Source organism: Halichoerus grypus, chromosome 11, assembly GCF_964656455.1.
Source record: "Halichoerus grypus chromosome 11, mHalGry1.hap1.1, whole genome shotgun sequence".
Lineage (NCBI taxonomy): Eukaryota > Metazoa > Chordata > Mammalia > Carnivora > Phocidae > Halichoerus > Halichoerus grypus.
Window position 1 is genome coordinate 92,391,773 of NC_135722.1, and position 20,891 is coordinate 92,412,663.

A 20,891-nucleotide genomic window follows, 5' to 3' on the forward strand; every position below is an offset into this window, starting at 1 on the left:
AACAAGAAAGGTCTCAAGTACACAACCTAACCCTACACCTAAAGGAGCTGGAGAAAGAACAGCAAATAAAGCCTAAACCCAGCAGGAGAAGAGAAATAATAAAGATCAGAGCAGAAATCAATGAAATAGAAACCAAAAGAACAGTAGAAGAGATCAACGAAACTAGGAGCTGGTTCTTTGAAAGAATTAACAAGATTGATAAACCCCTGGCCAGACTTAATCAAAAAGAAAAGAGAAATGACCCAAATCAACAAAATCATGAATGAAAGAGGAGAGATCACAACCAACACCAAAGAAATACAAACAATTATAAGAACATATTATGAGTAACTCTATGCCAGCAAATTAGATAATCTGGAAGAAATGGATGCATTCCTAGAGATGTATCAATTACAAAAACTGAACCAGGAAGAAATACAAAACCTGAACAGACCTATAACCACTAAGGAAATTGAAGCAGTCATCAAAAATCTCCCAAAAAACAAAAGCCCAGGGCCAGATGGCTTTCCAGGGGAATTCTACCAAACATTTAAAGAAGAATTAATGCCTATTCTTCTGAAACTGTTCCAAAAAATAGAAATGGAAGGAAAACTTCCAAACTCGTTTTATGAGGCCACCATTACCTTGATCCCCAAACCAGACAAAGACCCCATCAAAAAGGAGAATTACAGACCAATATCCCTGATGAACATGGATGCAAAAATTCTCACCAAAATACTAGCCAATAGGATCCAACAGTACATTAAAAAGATTATTCATCACGACCAAGTGGGATTTATCCCTGGGTTGCAAGCTTGGTTCAACATCCGCAAATCAATCAACGTGATACAATATATTAACAAAAGAAAGAACAAGAATCATATGATCCTTTCAATAGATGCAGAAAAAGTATTTGACAAAGTACAGCATCCTTTCTTGATCAAAACTCTTCAGAGTATAGGGATAGAGGGTACATACCTCAATATCATAAAAGCCATTTATGAAAAACCTACAGCGAATATCACTCTCAATGGGGAAAAACTGAGAGCTTTCCCCCTAAGGTACGGAACGCAGCAGGGATGTCCACTATCACCACTGCTATTCAACATAGTATTAGAAGTCCTAGCCACAGCAATCAGACAACAAAAAGAAATGAAAGGCATCCGAATCGGCAAAGAAGAAGTCAAACTCTCACTCCTTGCAGATGATATGATACTTTATGTGGAAAACCCAAAAGACTCCACCCCAAAACTGCTAGAACTCATACAGGAATTCAGTAAAGTGGCAGGATATAAAATCAATGCACAGAAATCAGTGCCATTCCTATACACCAACAACAAGACAGAAGAAAGAGAAATTAAGGAGTCAATCCCATTTACAGTTGCACCCAAAACCATAAGATACCTAGGAATAAATCTAACCAAAGAGGCAAAGGATCTGTACTCAGAAAACTATAAAATACTCATGAAAGAAATGGAGGAAGACACAAAGAAATGGAAAAACGTTCCATGCTCATGGATTGGAAGAACAAATATTGTGAAGATGTCAATGCTACCTAGAGCAATCTACACATTCAATGCAATCCCCATCAAAATACCATCCACTTTTTTCAAAGAAATGGAACAAATAATCCTAAAATTTGTATGGAACCAGAAAAGACCCCGAATAGCCAGAGGAATGTTGAAAAAGAAAAGCCAAGCTGGTGGCATCACAATTCCAGACTTCGAGTTCTATTACAAAGCTGTCATCATCAAGACAGTATGGTACTGGCACGAAAACAGACACATCGATCAATGGAACAGAATAGAGAGCCCAGAAATGGACCCTCAACTCTATGGTCAACTAATCTTCAATAAAGCAGGAAGGAATGTCCAATGGAAAAAAGACAGTCTCTTCAACAAATGGTGTTGGGAAAATTGGACAGCCACATGCAGAAGAATGAAACCGGACCATTTCCTTACACCACACACAAAAATAGACTCCAAATGGTTGAAAGACCTAAATGTGAGATAGGAGTCCATCAAAATCCTAAAGGGGAACACAGGCAGCAACCTCTTCGACCTCAGCCGCAGCAACTTCTTCCTAGAAACAGTGCCAAAGGCAAGGGAAGCAAGGGCAAAAATGAACTATTGGGACTTCATCAAGATAAAAAGCTTTTGCACAGCAAAGGAAACAGTCAACAAAACCAAAAGACAACCGACAGAATGGGAGAAGATATTTGCAAATGACATATCAGATAAAGGGCTAGTATCCAAAATCTATAAAGAACTTATCAAACTCAACACCCAAAGAACAAATGATCCAATCAAGAAATGGGCAGAAGATATGAACAGACATTTTTCCAAAGAAGACATCCAAATGGCCAACAGACACATGAAAAAGTGCTCAAAATCGTTCGGCATCAGGGAAATCCAAATCAAAACCTCAATGAGATACCACCTCACACCAGTCAGAATGGCTAAAATCAACAAGTCAGGAAACAACAGATGTTGGTGGGGATGTGGAGAAAGGGGAACCGTCCTACACTGTTGGTGGGAATGCAAGCTGGTGCCACCACTCTGGAAAACAGTATGGAGGTTCCTCAAAAAGTTGAAAATAGAGCTACCATATGATCCAGCAATTGCACTACTGGGTATTTACCCCAAAGATACAAATGTAGGGATCCAAAGGGGTACGTGCACCGGGATGTTTATAGCAGCAATGTGCACAATAGCCAAACTGCGGAAAGAGCCAAGATGTCCATCGACAGATGAATGGATAAAGAAGAAGTGGTATATATATATATATATACAATGGAATATTATGCAGCCATCAAAAGGAATGAGATCTTGCCATTTGCAACAACGTGGATGGAACTGGAAGGTGTTATGCTGAGCGAAATAAGTCAATCAGAGAAAGACATGTATCATATGACCTCACTGATATGAGGAATTCTTAATCTCAGGAAACAAACTGAGGGTTGCTAGAGTGGGGGGGTGGGGTGGGAGGGATGGGGTGACTGGGTGATGGACACTGGGGAGGGTATGTGTTCTGGTAAGCGCTGTGAACTGTGCAAGACTGTTGAATCTCAGATCTGTACCTCTGAAACAAATAATGCAATATATGTTAAGAAAGAAAAAAAGAAGAAGAAGAATGTAGCAGGAGGGGAAGAATGAAGGGGGGGAAATCGGAGGGGGAGAAGAACCATGAGAGACGATGGACTCTGAAAAACAAACTGAGGGTTCTAGAGGGGAGGGGGTTGGGAGGATGGGTTAGCCTGGTGATGGGTATTGAGGAGGGCACGTTCTGCATGGAGCACTGGGTGTTATGCACAAACAATGAATCATGGAACACTATATCTAAAACTAATGATGTAATGTAGGGGGATTAACATAACAATAAAAAAATTAAAAAAAAAAAAAAAGATAAACAGAAATTAAATTTCCAAATTTTAATCAAGTAAATTCCAAGTATATTAATGAATTTATTGTCTAAAAAGAACACCAAGAACTCATTATTTAAAAGGAGTTATAAAAATTTCTAAGTTTACACAAAATAAGGAAAAAGAATAAAAAACAGAGAAAAAAGATTGAAAAATTTGATTACATATAAAATAAAGACTTCTGTACATAAAATACCGCAAATGAAAACAAAAGATAAATAACAAAATGAGTGAAAATATAACACATATGAAAAGTTAATATTCTCAATTTATGAAGAACACAAAATAATAAGAAAATTCCCCAGACCTATATTAAAAAGTTTGTTCAAATAAATACATAAAACTATACTGCCTCATTTGAAATAACAATGAACATTTCAACAATGAATTATTAACTTAACAAATTTCATGACAGTATTATGAAGGGAAAATACATTTTGGGGGGCGGTTATAGACACCTCTGTGAAGTATTTTGACAGGGTGCATAAAACAAACAAAACAGCTTAAATTCTTTGACCCAGTAATACCACAACTAAAAACACATATGAAGTGTGGTAAAAACTTTTAGCACAAAAATGTTCATGTAGGCTATTGGCTAATGGGGAAAAATAAATCATAATATAAGCTTAGTGATACATGAATTATTATGATTATTATATTGATAGGATAGAATATCGTACAGCCTTTAAAAATATGCCTATTAACATTTTATTGTGAGCAGGGGTTTCTAGCAGGCCAGTGGATCTTTTCCCGGCAAAACTGATAAAAATTATAATAAACTATCTAAAGTCTCTGAAAATGGTCCTAAGGATATAAGGCAAAAATAATAATAAATTCAAGAAAATGTACCATAAGTTGGTAATAACAGAGAATATCTGTAGTATTTGAACTGAGATCTGCTCCCCAGCATCCCCGTCCCATCCAGTGAGACAGAAACTCTACTCCAGACTGGTGCAGCAGCCAAGAACTAGCTCTTTCTCCCCAGCTCCCAGTCAGAGAGATTATCTTCCTAGAAGGGGCAGGATGTCAGCATTTCTCATCCTGTCGCCAACTACCTGCTGCTGAGGCTAAGTTCCAGGTAGGTGTGGCCAAATGTGATGGCTCCCTTCTTCTGCTCAGCTCCCTAGAGGCTCTACCTTGAGAATATGGGGGCCCTGACTGACTTTGCCCCAGCTCGTAAGGCAAGGTTCCACACCAAGAGACACAAGCTGAGATGATGTGAGGCTACTGCTCATCTCCCATTTCCACTGAGTGCGCAGCTCTTGAAGCAGAGGTATAAGAGAGAGGCACACCACTGTCTCCGCTCCCAGCTCTGGAGCTCTGGTTCAGACATCGTGTCTGGGGAAAAAATCAAACAACCTGGGGAAAGACGACCAAAAGAAGCCTGCCTGGGGTCAGAACAAATCTCAAATCTGGACCTCATGGAACTACACCTTAAAGGACCTGAAATACGATTGGATTCATTTGTAGAGCCATTTAGGTCCCCGGAAATTATTGAAACACAATAGAGCAATCAGTCAGAAATCAGTGGAGTCCACAGCTGGGTGTGGTCAGGGAAAGAGACCATCAAAGTGAGCCCTGCCGATGCCAGTGTAGTGTGAGGACAACTTTGGGCACCCACAAGGTGGCGAGTTAAGATGTAAGATGGTAAGTCCTAGAGCAACCGCTAAGGTCACAACTTGGAAAATATAGCGAAAAAACTCATTAAAGGATTTAAAATGTAACATTAGAAATTAATGCAAAAGAAAAAGTAAAGGAGGAAGAGAGAAACAAAAACATACATGACATGAGACCTACAGGAAACAAAAAAGTAAAAGAGTCCATGTAAATATACATATACATACATATATATATATATATATATATATATATATATATATAACCAAATATATACTATCTACAGGAGACACACTTCAGAAGAAGTACATATTTATGCTATAATCCTTATAATACAGAGGCAGCATTAGCACCAGATTAAGACCATTCCATTCACATCCTAGCTCAGCGTCTTTCTAACTATGTGACACTGGGGAAGTGTCTTAATCTCTCAATGCCTTAATATCCTCTTCAGTAAATTGAAATAATGTTATCTACTCCGTGTGATAATTACGGTAACTATATATGTCTGTATTTGTAAAGTGCATTGAATAGTGCTTGGCACCTAGTAAGCACTGTATAAGATTTTGTTGAATAAACAATTATATAAATATATACACATAAATCATACCAGAATATATTCAACCTCACCTACTTGTCCAAACCCCACTTGGCAATCATGCCAACTCTAAGGGACTAGTTGCCCCAGATAAATACAAGGCCAATTCGTAGGGACAGAGGATGACCTGAATGCTCATGCCCCACAAGTACGTACTCCTCAGATTAGTGCTTTTCTCAGAGCCAACTTCACATCCTTGTTTCTCAATGTGTAGATCAAAGGGTTCAGGGAAGGGGTAACGATATCATTCAATACCTGAACCACAGAATCCAACCAGGGGCTGGAGGCAGGCCAGAGATAAATCACGACCACTGGTCCATAGAAGAGCAGGATGGAAGTCAAGTGTATACTGCAGGTAGAAAAGGCTCTGCACCAGCCTTCTGAGGAGCTGATTTTCAATACAGAGATAACAATGCGAGTATAAGAAGCGAGGATAAGAAGAAAACACCTGAGTGCCACAACACCTACTCACTGTCTGAGCTAGAGAGGTGTCTGCACAGGCCAGGGACAGCACCACCGGGATATCACAAAAGAAATTGTCCACCTCATTGGGGCCACAGTAGGGTAACTTAAAGACCAGAAATGTGAGGATACTTCCATGTAGACAACCACCCAACCGATGCCCAACGTCAAACCGGTGCACACCCTGGGGTTTCTGATGATGGTGTACCACAAAGGGTGACAAATAGCCACGAAGCGGTCATAGGCCATCATGGTGTACAGGAAACACTCAGTGCCACCCAGGAAGTGGTAAAAGAAGAGTTGACAGGCACAGCCCTGGTAAGAGATGGTCCGGCTTCGCCCCATGAGGTAGAGCATCAGTTTGGGGGAACTCACTGGAGGGAAAAAGATGTCAAACACAGACAGGTTTCCCAGGAAGAAATACATGGGGGTGTGCAGGTTGGAGGAGACCAGAATGGTGAGGAAGATGAGCAGATTTCCCAGCAAGGTGAAGAGATAGAAGGCCAAAAATAAGACAAACAGCATGTTCTCCAGCCCTTCAGTATTGGGAATTCCCAGTAGGGTGAACCCTGTCACAGAAGTGTAGTTCTGCATGTTTGCACATCAGGGCATCCTGGAGAAGTAAAGCAATAATCATGATACAAGACCACAAATGACTGCAAAAATATCTTCTGAGAGAATTATTTCTGAGGCATGGGCTACAAGCAAAAGGAGGCCAAAAAAGGAAAAAGAGATCAACACTACATCTGGCCCTGGAGCTAAGTCATGTGTTACATCTGGCCTGTTTTTTCATGTGTTAAATGAAGTCACTGAGTAATGTATCTTTATAGTTGGCAAACCTCTGGCAGGAATCAACTCCTATTACCAGTTTTATGTAGCTTCTCCCAATCTGATTTACTGTCACACAAACCGGCACATTTCAAAATCATCCTCTCCATGGAAAATTTGTCATCAGGGGGCCATCTTATTTTAATATCAGCTAAGTCATAATCAGTTGGTGGTAAGTAGGCCAACTACCCAAATATATGCATATAAAAATGTGAACCTACATAGAAATGATATACACTTGCCTACTTATTTTTACCTTCAACAATACTTTTTCCAGTCTCCAGTGTTTATGTTCCAGGAAAAAAAGTAGAAAATTCATATTTATAACCTATCCACACACAAACAGAAATTGGACTGAATCTAGAAGGCATTAGGTAATAGAAGATAATAGAAATAACTACTGTATCCCACTAGAAACGTATCTCTCTGAAGCTAGACTTTATTTCTATACTACAGAGCTCACAAATCTAAATTTCAATGACACTAATATCATTTAGCTTTATTAATTAGTGTCAGCAGATAAACCTAAAAAAACCCTCAATTATATTTTCACAAGGACAATATTTCCTTCTGTTCATTTGTATCCCATTTTATGTTAACCTTCCATATTTGTCATTGGATATAACTGATTTCCCTCTGTGATCAATATTTGTTCATAAGAAATCATCTGATAAATATATTCATACCAGCTTATAAATTGCTGATCTGTTACTATTTCCTGCATTATCTCCATTTTCACAAGGATAAAGACTTACATCATGGACAAAAATCTCAATAAGTAAAATTTCTAGCAAGAATAAGGAAGTAGAGAAAATAAGAGCTCTTCAAACCATTCTTGAAATCAATCTATAGAACCACACCCCTATATAAACCTTGTCCTGCTCAAAATGTTTGAATAGATTATGATTCCAGCAAAAATAGACAGGAAGACAAAAAGACTATTTTCCAGCCCAAAAAGCAATTTAAACATTGAGTTTAGGTCATGGCAAGCAATTTAAGCTCAAAAACATTCATTTTTTTTAACCAACCTGCTAGAAAAATATAAAGATGAATAAAATGAAGTATTATTCCTGTAAAATCTCACTTAGAGTTATATAAAATTGGTTTATAAACCTGACCCTATCTACACCATTCACTAACCCTGGGGCCATAAGCAATTTATTTAACATCTTTGGGCTTCATCTTCTGCGAAGGAGTGATGGGTCATAATACTGTCTGCCTCATAAGGTCTTTGTAAGGATTGAATGAGATAATGAACATGAAATGGTTAGCTCAGTGCTTGGCACTTAGTAGTAAATGTCCAATATTAGTTTAACAACCAACCTTATGCATGTAAGACTGTGATAGTGTGGGTGATATTGTGGTAACAACAAAAGCAGATGTGATAGAGATATAATTAGAAATTGATTTGAAAAAGATCTGTGAGATTTGAAAAAGCAGAGAAAGCATAAATATAGTCAACTGATCTTTGAAAAAGAGCAAAGGCAATACAATGGAGAAAAGATGGTCTTCTTAACAAATGTATCTGAAACAACAGGGCATCCATATGCAAACAAAAACATCTAGACACAAACTTTACACCCTTCACAAAAATTAACTCAAAATGAACCACAGGCATAAATGTGAAATACAAAAGTATAAAATTCCTAGAAGATAACATAGGAGAAAATCTAGATGACCTTGGGTATGGCAATGACCCTTTAGATACAATACTAAAAGCACCATCCATGAAAGAAAAAGTTGATAAGCTGAACTTCATTATAATTTTTAAAAATTCTGCTTTGCAAAAGACAGTCAAGAGAATGAGAAGACAAGCCACAGACTGGGAGACAATATTTTACAAAAGATATATCTGATGGAGGACCATTATCTAAATTATACAAAGAACTCTTAAAACTCAATAATAAGAAAGCAAAGAGCCCCCAAAAAAATTGGACCAAAGACCTTAACAGACACCTTACCAAAGAAGATGTACAGATGTCAAATAAGCATATGAAAAGATTTTTTACATTATATGTCATCAGGGAAATGCAAATTTAAAAAAACAATGAAATTTTGCTACAAACCTATTAGAATTGGCCAGAATCCAGAACACTGGCTACACCAGATACTGGTGAGAATATGAAGCAATGGGAAATCTCACTCATTTCTGGTGGACATGCAAAATGGTACTTTGGAAGACAGTTCGGAAGCCACTTTGGAAGACAATTTGACAGTTTCTTACAAAACTAAACATACTCTCACCATACAATCCAGCAGTCATGCTCCTTGGTATTTACTCAAAGGAGTGAAAAACTTGCATCTACACAAAACCCTGCACATGGATGTTTATAGAAGCTTTAGTCATAATTGCCAAAACTTGGAAACAACTAAGATGTCCTTCAGTAGATGCATGAGAAAATAAACCATGGTACATCCAGAAATGGAATATTATCCACCACTAAAAGAAATGAGCTCTCAGGCCATGCAAATATATAAAGGAAACTTAAATGCATACTACTAAGCAAAGGAATCCAATCTGAAAAGGCTACACACTGTATAATTTCAACTATATGACATTCTGGAGACAGTAAAAAAAATCAGTGGTTGCCAGGGTTTAAGGGCAGGGGAAGGATGAATAAGTAGAGCACGGATTTTTAGGGCAGTGAAAACACTCTGTGTGATACTAAAATGGTGGACATCTGTCATTATATATTTTCCAAACCCACAGAATGTACAACACTGAGGGTGAACCCTAATATAAACTATGGCTTTGAGTAATTACGATGTGTCAATATAGGTTCATCATTTAACAAAGTACCACCTGGTGGGGAATGTTTGATAATGGGGCAGGATGTACCTATGCAGGTGACTGTGGTATATGGGAAATCTCTATTTTCTGTTCACTTGTGCAGTGAACCTAAAATTCCTCTATGAAAAAAGTAAGTAAATCTTTCCTTGAGAAAGACATTCAGGTTAGGAAAATGTTATTTTCATTAGACCCACAACAGAGCATTAGGTAAATGTACCAGCAGAATGAAAAGATCTCTTTGTAGGCTAGAAGTGCATAATCTCTCCCTTTAATCTGAACCTTTCTGTTTCTAGCTCAGCAACCAAATTCACAAAAGTGTCTGGTCCAAGCTCTGCCCTAGGCAAAAGTGTAAATTTCACAAATTACCTTAGATCCACTTTCAAAATATTTCTCAGTCCTCTCCTGCAGTCTGCACTCAATGACTCGTCTCCATCCAAACCTATTCTCAAGAAAGAATGTGACATCCATCAGTCCAAAAAAAAAGGTTTTCTACGAACAGATGTTGCATGATCATAAAGTCATCTGGAAAAGGACTAAATTTCCATCACAGATTTTCAAGCAGTATCTCTAGGCTCATCTCTTGGAGAAATGAATGAAGGAATTAATTCTCCTGCAAAGGAAGGTAAACAACATGTTTTCCTCCAACTGGAAATTATACATTTTATATTATTAGCTTTTTATAAATTTTGTGTTTCACTATCACCACATTCACTGAAATTTGCATTTTAAGGCTTAGTCTGCAATGAAAGAATTGAAAATATGCCTGTTAAAGGACGTTCTCATATTGTTAAGAAGAGTGGATTGATAGTGGTAAGATGTTAAGAGTAGGGATAATTTCTAATTTTTATACCATCTGTAAAATAGAATTCACAAACAATCTACCCCCTTCAATATCACCACCTTCCCCCCTACAAACCACTCTCTTGCCACACAAACACACTTTAATCTGACTTCTCACCTTCATTTCTTTCTGAGTGCAGACTTACTATGGGTGGCTGAACTCAGCCATATATAAGAATTTTTTAAGTTCCAGGATTCTCCTTCTTCAGTTGGTTGAGCAGGGGAAATGACCAGGACAAATGCAGAGTAGAAATAGGACAGAGAGAGAGGAAAGAGTCATATAAACACAACAAAACTTAAAGAGAATAGGCAAAGTTTTAGATTCATACCAGCTAACTGAAAACACATCTAACATAGTGGAGAGATTTTTCTAGTTTCTAGTCAAGAACATGTGCCTAAAGCTAAAATCCTATTTTGGTGTAAGATGCCACACACACAGTCAAGGTTTTGCACCATCTGCTCTTAAACCCAAGACACATAGATTCTACACTCAGCCCTGCTATGTAGTCTGATCCCAAAATTTGGGATTTATGTTTTCAAACTGGAGAGTTTCTTTTGAGACAATATCCCCAGTGGCCCAATACTCAAAATTATGGAGGATGAATGATCAAAGGGAATAATTAGAGGACTTTCTCTCCTCCCTTATACCCCTCTCCCATTATATATCTCATTATTTCATAACAAATACTCATTATAAAAATAGCATTGCAACTTTATATGCTATTTGGTAAATATCCAAAAAAGCAAGAAAATATACCATAGTTCCTCTATCTTAACATTACCAGTGTTAACAGTATAGTGTTTTCTTTCCAGTCACTGAGCCACATGGTTATGGTGTATTTTTAACTACTTACACTCATACCACATATGTAGTTTTGCATATTTGCCTTTTAATTTCAATTTTTAAATGAACAGTTTTCCTTATATTTCCCAAAATAAATTAAGTAGGTATGTAGATAAATAAATAGTTATATATACATAAAGTACACTGTGATAAACCTCTTAATTCATACAGTTATCCATAGTTGAGACCTTATTAAAAATAAGCTAACATATGGGGTGCCTTTGTGGCTCGGTGGGTTAAGTGACTGACTCTTGATTTCAGCTCAGGTCATGGTCTTAGGGTTGTGGGATCGAGCCCCACGTCAGGCTCCACACTCAGTGCAGAGGCTGCTTGGGATTCTCTCTCTCCTTCTCCCTCTGCTCCTACCCCTGCTTGCATACTCTCTCTCTTGCTGAATAAATAGATAAAATCTTTAAAAAAAAAAAAAAAAATAAGTTAACCTAAATAGAAATGCCATAAGAATTCTGAATATTCCTTTTTTTAAGATTACTGTCAAATTATTTACTTTGTTGGCAGCAGTGCTTACGAAGCCCAATTTTACCAGCATTATAATAACATTTAAAAATTGCAAAGGTTGGGACGCCTGGGTGGCTCAGTTGGTTACATGTCTGCCTTCAGTTCAGGTCATGATCCCAGGGTCCTGGGATTGAGTCCCTCATCAGGCTCCTTGCTCAGCGGGGAGCCTGCTTCTCCCTCTGCCTGCCGCTCCCCCTGCTTGTGCTTGCTCTCTCTTTCTCTGACAAATAAATAAATAAAATCTTAAAAAAAAGTTGCAAAGATTATGTCATAAGCAATTGACAACCAACTATTCTTTAATATTCATTTTTAGTAACTCCTAAGGCTGAACATGTTTACAAATGTCTATTATTTTTCCTTATAGCAGCTAAAACAATGTGTTGATGTCAGATTAGACAAATAGACAAGTGGAATAGAAGAAAGAACATAAAAACATACTCCCTGAATAGATGGATAATTGACTTTAAGTCAAAGGTGATATGGAAGATCATGGAGAAATTTTTTTCAATAAATTATGTTTGGACAACTCGGTCAATAAGGAAAAGATACATTTAATCTCTTACCACAAAGCCTCTACAAAATCAATTCCAGGGTTTTATAAATTCAAATCTGTAAGGCAAACAATGCAGCTTTACAAGTTAAACTGAGAAAAGTATTTCTGACCCAGATATGGAAACTAGTAACAATAAAGCAAACATTGATAATTTTGGTTGCTTTCAAACTGAGAATAACATTAAAAGAATAACAAAGAGAACCAAAAAGAGAAAGTGAAAGTCAGAGATATTATTTATAGTACATATTCCTAATAAGGACTCATATTCACAATATGTAAAGAACTCCAGACCGTATATTTTATTTTATTATTTCTTTTTATTTTTAGTATGTATATTTTATTTTTTTATTATGTTCAGTTAGCCATTGTATAGTACATCATTAGTTTTTGGTGTACCGTTCAATGATTCATTAGTTGCGTATAACATCCAGTGCTCATCACAACACGTAACCTCCTTAATACCCATCACCCTGTTACCCCATCCTCCCACCCCCACTCCTTTCTGAAACCCTCAGTTTGTTTCCTGGGGTAGATAGTCTTTCATGGTTTGTCTCCCTCTCTGATTTCTCCCCCTTCAGATTTCCCTCCCTTCCCCTATGGTCCTCTGTGCTATTGCTTATGTTCCATATATGAGTGAAACCACATGGTAATTGTCTTTCTCTGCTTGACTTACTTCTCTTAGCATAATCCCCTCCAGTTCTATCCATGTCAATGCAAATTAGCAGCAATGTCCACAATAGCCAAACTGTGGAAGGAGCAGAGATGCCCTTCAACAGATGAATGGATAAAGATGTGGTACACATATACAATGGAGTCTTATTCAGCCATCAGAAAGGATAAATACCCACCATTTGCATCGACATGGATGGAACTGGAGGGGATTATGCTCAGTATGCATATTTTAAAAACAAGCATTACAATATGAAAGCAGGCAAATGACCAGTCTTCACCAAAGAAGAAATACAAACCAATAAGCAACAACAAAAAATCTGCTCCATCACTTGAAGAAATAGGGAAATGAAAATTTAAATTGCAATAAAATTTGCTTAAACTAAATATCAAAATCATCAATTACTAGAACTTTCACATTACTGAAGGGAGTATAAATTTATAGAACCACTTTAGAAAATAGTTCATCATTTTTGCATAAGGCAGGAGATATTTCCCTCATAATACAGAAATTTCTCTGTAGAAACCCATGCACACGTGGATCAAAATAACGTATGAGTATTCAAGGCAGAATTTTTGCTATAGCTAAAAGTTGAACACACAAATGTCTACCAAGAGTATGCTTTGCAATGGGATAATACACATCAATATAAAGAATGAATTTACAGCTATGTTTATCAAAATGTACATGTCATTCAAACACAATTTTAAATAATAGAAACTAGAAATTAAGTCATAGTACATGATTCCACAAATATATATTCTAAAAAGACAAAGTTAAGCAATTATTTGCTGTAAATTCAAAATTAATAAGAAATCAGAATTACCATAGAAGTCATGATAGTTGAATGGGAGAGGACTGGCTTCAAGGAAGGGATATGTGAGGGCTTCAAGATTGCAAGCAACATTTAATTTCTTAATTTGGGTGGTGGTGACATTAAATGTTTGCTTTATAATGAACTTTCACTGTCCATTTATGCCTATGCATTTTTATCTATATGTTATATATCACAACACAAGCAAACGACTAAATAAGAAATTAAAATTTTAAAATTTTATAAAAGTTTAAATAAATTAAAAATAAAAACAGTTAAATTAGATGTTTTTTTATTCTGGCCTATGATATGATAACAGGGACTGGATTTATTCCCCTGCCATAAATATAAAACTGGACCAAAAAATATAAAAACAGGTATTTTCAGCTATGAGACAACAGGCAGCACAAGATTGTACCCTCTGATAGAGGAAAAACAAATGCAGTGAACACTTCTGTTAGGAGACACATTCTGGACCATGATACGTGAAGGGGATACTCTCATTGAATGCCAATTGTCTTTCAGAAAATTGAATAAGTAAGAAACTTTCTTACACATCCTATGATTTCAGCATTACCTTGATACAAAACTAGTCAAAGAATAGAGCTACTGATAAATACCCTTTATAAACACAACAAAAATTCTTAACAAAAGCTTACCAAATCAAGTCCTTTATATATGAAAAACAACTATACATCATGATCAAATAGGGTTGATTCCAGAAATGTAGGTTTGGTTTGACATTTAAAACTCAAGCAATATAATCCACCATATTAACAAACTATATGATCATCACAATAGATGCAGAAAATGCATTTGACAAATTCCAAAATGCATCCCTGATAAAAACTGTAACAATTAAGAATACAAAGAATCATTTTCAACTTATTAAAAGAACCAAAATATTCACACCTACCTTCATATTTCATGTGAAAAAAAAAAAATTCTGCCTAAGATCAGGAGCAAGACGAAGATGTCCACACTCACCATTTCTATTAAACATTATATTAGAGTTTCTAGACAGGACAATTAGGCAAGAAAGAGAAATAAACGTCATCCAGATTATAAAGGAGAAGTAAACTGTCTACATGTGTAGACAACGTGATCATCTATATATAAAATCTGGTGGAATATCTAAAAAAGCCACAAGAACAAATGAGTTTAGACAGTTGTGGGACACAACTATTATCCAAAATCAACTGTACTTCTATTTATTAACAATGAATACTTAGAACTTGAAAATGTTAAAGCTACCATTTAAAATAGCATCAAGGGGCGCCTGGGTGGCTCAGTCGTTAAGCGACTGCCTTCGGCTCAGGTCATGATCTCAGGGTCCTGGGATCAAGCCCCGCATCGGGCTCCCTGCTCGGCGGGAAGCCTGCTTCTCCCTCTCCCACTCCGCCTGCTTGTGTTCCCTCTCTCGCTGTGTCTCTCTCTGTCAAATAAATAAATAAAATCTTTAAAATAAAATAAAATAAAATAGCATCAAAATAGAAGATAGTGATAAATCTGATAAAAGATGTGCTAGAACCTGAACATGGAAATGATACCACCTTGTTGAAAGGAAAGAGATACCCAGTATTCATGGTCAGATATGGTTAAGACCCCAATTCTCTCAAATTGATCTATAGATTCAATACAGTTCTTTTTTTTTTAAGATTTATTTATTTATTTATTAGAGAGAACACGAGCAGGGTGGAGGGGCAGAGGGAGAGGGAAAAACAGACTCACTACTGAGCAGGGAGCCTGATGCGGTGCTCGATCCCAGGACCCCGAGATCATGACCTGAGCCAAAGGCAGACACTTAACAAACTGAGCCACCCAGGTGCCCCGATTCAATGCAATTCTAATGAAAGTGTCAGTGGGCTTTTTCGGTACACATTGACAAGATGATTCTAAAATTTATACAGACATACGAAAGATCTTGAATAGCAAAAACAATTTTTTGGAAATAATGATGTTGGAGAAATAGTTTACTGGCAGTACAAGCAGGCCGGGTGGTGAACAAGGGTAGCAAACATAAGTGCATGGGGCTCCACCCTTCCTTAGTCCTTGTTAAAATAATAACAGAAGTCCCAAGAATATGTGGGTGGCCTTGGCTGTGCCTTTTCTTATGTGCAAAAGATGATCAGTGCAGAATTCTTGATGATGTTGGAAGTTCTGGCTCATTCTTCACCTAGAACACCATTGGGTTTTAGTGAAATACAGCCTAAAAAGGTAGATCACTCCTTTCTTGTTCCTGAAGAAGGTAAAAGTCAGCAAATGTCATTATCTCCTGAGGGAATCCGGGACTGAACAAGTTGTACAGTTACACATCTGGCTGAACGCATCTAGCTAAGTACGGCCTAAGCAATAAAAGCTGGGCAACAGTAGTGGTTTGGGCCAATGCAATAAGATAGAAAAAAAAAATTAATGGGTTTCTGCTTTTGGAAAGGAAATGAAAATTCATATTTTATAAAAATAATATGATTGTATAACCATATAACCAAAGAGAATCAAATAGAAATTAATAGCTTTCATAAAAGTATATAAAAGAATTTGGATAAAAATTTACATTAACAAAATTATTACTGTGTATTTTGTAAGGTGATTTCAAAATACATTAACTGGAGCTAAACTGCAAATAATTCTTGAAGTAGCCATTCAAGACAGCATTGTGATTTTACATTGATTATATATGCCTCATAGTAAGTGGATAGCCAATAGGAGAAAATTGTGTAGTATGATCGGCTTATTGATAGAAGTATCAATTTGAAGGGCTTCCATTCCTCAAAATCCACCCTATGGAGAGTGATATCCTCCACATCCAGGTGAGCATTTCTAGTAGCAAAAGGCTAGTAAAGCTGTAATTTTCTTTCTCCAAAACCAGCAGTACTTTGGGTTTTTACTGTGTTAGATCAGGTTTTCTATTTTTTTTTTAAGAATTATTTATTTGTTTGTTTGTTTGACAGAGAGAGAGCACAAGCAGGGGGACTGGGAGAGGGAGAAGCAGGCTTCCCGCTGAGCAGGGAGCCCGATGTTGGGCTCCATCCCAGGACCCTAGCATCATGACTTGAGCCAAAGACAGACAACTGACTGAGCCACCCAGGTGCCCCTAGATCAGGTTTTCTTGTTTCACAAAGCCCTTTTCCTGTTAACTAAGACATATGTTAGTTCTAGTAGGAAAGTATATTTTCCCTGCCTTTAGTTATATTAATTTAAGCTTAAAAAAAATCAACTTTCACAGAAAATCTAAATATGTTCTAAGAAGGTACAAAGGCAGAAGTCCCTGAGAAAAGAGAAAATCTCTGAATCAGACAAGGTGAGGTGGCATCCATTCTTGACTAGAAACTTGCAGTCTGCCAAACCCTGGAGGGAGAAAGTTTAATTAGCAAGATGTTTATCTAGGAGGAGTAATAATCAGATCATCCCTGGAGCAAAGAAACTCCAGAGCTCCTGTTCATACTGGCCATAATCACCAGAAAGTAAAAGATTCATCAAAGAGACTATGAACGTCACCAGAGAGGTGTCCCTTTGGTGATGAAAGCCCATATTTTCTACCTTTGAATTTCAGGAAGAAATCGGAGTAAAGAAAACAAAACAAAACAAAATATAACTAACTATATCATTCTCAGGACAAGGCATTTTCTAACCCAGAGTGTCATGGTTATTTATTTAGGAATTAATTTTTGGCTAAATAAAATGTTTTCTGGGATGGTGGCCCGTCATATATCAAACAAAGCTAAACAAAGGCATTTGGAAAAAATTCTGAGTATTTATCATCATGGGGAAGCATGATCCTCTACCATGAAGACTCAAGGGTCAAGGCAGTATCTCCTGAGGTATCAAATCAATTTTAAGCTCTTATTTAAAATGTTTGTTTCTATCGCTTGTTCTTCCTGTGGTTTTGTCTATGCAAGAAAGAGAAGCATCCTATTCATCAATGACTGAGAGTTTCTTTAAATTTTGAATTTTGCCTTATGATCCAATACTTAGTTGTTAAATTGGTAAGTAGCAAAAATTGGCAAAACCTCAGCACTTTCCATTGTTGAGAATTTTGCGGTGATTGTGATGTTTTTATGTTCATAATTTTGCTTTACTTCTTCTTCAGCTTCGGCTTATATTGCTTAGTCATGGCTGCAGGGCCAGCTTTGCACAGTTTTGTAAAACACTCAAATTTCTATAAAATCGCAGTCAATAAAGCACTTTCTCTGTAAAACTTAGCATTACGACTCTGAGTTGAAACAACGGAAAAAGTCTGTTTTTATCAGAGATGCCAGAATGGAGACATGTTGCTGACATGACTCTATACGACAGAAGCATCTTAGAAATTAGTAAAGAATTGCTCTTTTTCTATCAGAGAGACCCAGGTGTTGACCCAGATTTCTCTTCATTTCTTCATCCCTCTTTGTTTTCTCTTTCAATATATATTTTTGAGAACCTTCAGATCACTCAAAAGAAAGAAAGAGAGGAAGGAAGGAAGGAAGGAAGGAAGGAAGGAAGGAAGGAAGGAAGGAAGGAAGGAAGGAAGGAAGGAAGGAAGGAAAGTGCTGTCTGAGCCCTGGAATAATAGAAATCCTAGAAACAATAAAAATTATTTCAGACTACGTATTTTTCCTTTATTTTTAAAAGAACGTTGGTGTCTGTTTTATAGCAAATATAAATATTTGGTCTTGGAACTCAAAACTCAATTATGCAGTTTGGTCTTCTTTACTAATTGAGCAGATTGAATGCTTCACCGGCACCTCAAAATATATTCTGAGATGATCTGATGACACTTCAGAAGGAGTACGATTGATTGCTTAAAGTCCTGGAGGGAGAAATAATAAAAACTTAGAATAGAAATAAACAGGATGAGAGGAGGTGGGGAACATGATGGCACTCTGACCACTACTGCATCGGGTTGGGGTCAGATTTCACAACTGATTAGGGGCCTATGATCATGGCTTCCTGTAGAACAGACGAACCTGTGAGGCTAAATCCCTGCTAGGGTTCTATCCTGACACATCTGCTGCTATCCAGAGAGCTTTAGGAAGTCAGTTTTCTCAGCGATTATGGATGAAGCTTTCTTTAGAAATCTGTATTTATAGTGCAAATTCTCTGATGATGAGAGACTGCATCTATATATAGGGCAATGTGTGTGTACATGGGCGTGCTTGTGCTTGTGTGTATTTTGTGTGTTGGGGGTTGGTTAAAGAGGAAAGAGAGAGAGAGAGAGAGATGTCTGGATAGACTTATCCATGGGAGAGCATGCCAATTCTGGAAAGTTGCTGATTTGGGTATAACTTTTCTAATTCTACAGAAAACAGAATATACAATTTATCCCCCCCCCTTTATCTATTTGGCTGATTTGGGTACTGTAATAAGGAAGTGACCCATCTTCCTCAAAGCCCCATATAAAGCAAAAATGCCAATGACAATTACATCTTGAGTTTTACATCAGTGAAAATGCAGTTACCATGAAATATGATCTCAGTAAATGTTGAGTTTGCTTTCCTCCCAGTAGGGACAGAGCTCCATAAATGAGAAGAAATGACAAACATGACTGTAGTGACAACATTCTTCCTCATAGGGCTTCCCCATGCACCAGCACTGGACATTCCCCTCTTGGGAATCTTCTTGGTGATTTATGTACTCACTGTGTGGGGAACCTCCTCATCCTGCTGGTAATCAAGGTGGATTCCACCTCCACACCCCCATGTACTACTTCCTGACCAACCTGTCCTTCATTGACATGTGGTTCTCCATGGTCACCGTGCCCAAAATGCTGATGACCTTGGTGTCCCCAGGCAGGGTGATCTCCTTTCACAGCTGTGTGGCCCAGCTCTACTCCTTCCACTTTCTGGGGAGCACCGAGTGTTTCCTCTACACAGTCATGTCCTATGACCGCTACCTGGCCATCAGTCACCCGCTCAGGTACGCCAGCATGATGAGTGGGAGGACGTGTGCCCTCCTGGCCACCAGCATGTGGCTCAGTGGCTCTCTGCACTCTGCTGTCCAGACCACACTGACATTCCGTTTGCCCTACTGTGGGCCCAGCCAGATCCAGCATTACTTCTGTGATGCCCCTCCCATCCTCAAGCTGGCCTGTGCAGACACCTCCGTGAACGAGATGGTGATCTTTGTCAATATTGGGGTTGTGGCCTTGGGTTGCTTTCTCCTGATAGTGCTGTCCTATGTGTCCATCATCTGTTCCATCCTGAAGATCCGCACCTCAGAGGGGAGACACAGAGCTTTTCAGACCTGCGTCTCCCACTGCATTGTGGTCCTTTGTTTCTTTGGCCCTGGTCTTTTCATTTACCTGAGGCCAGGCTCCTGGGATGCTGTGGATGGGGTTGTGGCAGTTTTCTACACGGTGCTGACACCCCTTCTAAACCCTGTGGTGTACACCCTGAGGAACGAGGAAGTGAAGAAAGCTCTGCTCAAGGTGAGGAGTAAGTCAGTATTCACTCAACGTAAATAATGAAGAAAGGACAGATATGGTTAGTTTCTCTTTTATTTACTTAGAGTTTAATTAAACCACCAACATGAACATTATACTTGTAAGGAACATTTCAATTACCCAGTCTTAATTTTAATTAAAATTTAATGCATTTTTAATTTTTCCCTCTGCATTGCTTGCCAGAATCCCAGTATAAGCAGCCATTTTTCATGACAATCTAAGAGGAAGGATGATGGCTTATTCTTCTCTTTCATGTTCTATCAAGTAACTCATCAGAAACGTAGTTTACTTCTACCCCCTATATAAATATTTTCCAGAATTGTTCTGCAGTATAATTCACTTATATTTTGTTTTGTGCAATTTAAATCAAACCTTACTAAAGATAGCTTTCTTTCCATTTTGAAACCTTTATATTGAAACACAACATGTATAATATTTGCAATTCGTTATATAGTATAGTATCTATATGATGAAATTTTTACATATCCAAATATCACACCAAAAATATTTGATTTTTATGAATGGCTTTATTCACAT

At 37.6% G+C, this 20,891-nt stretch overlaps 2 pseudogenes; one reads left to right on the plus strand and one right to left on the minus strand.

Moving 5' to 3' along the window:
- Nucleotides 1–5,774: 5,774 nt before the first annotated feature.
- On the minus strand, nucleotides 5,775–6,671 carry LOC118529015 (olfactory receptor 10D3-like; annotated as a pseudogene).
- A 12,773-nt stretch (nucleotides 6,672–19,444) lies between these two features.
- On the plus strand, nucleotides 19,445–20,375 carry LOC118529041 (olfactory receptor 10G7-like; annotated as a pseudogene).
- Nucleotides 20,376–20,891: the final 516 nt, after the last annotated feature.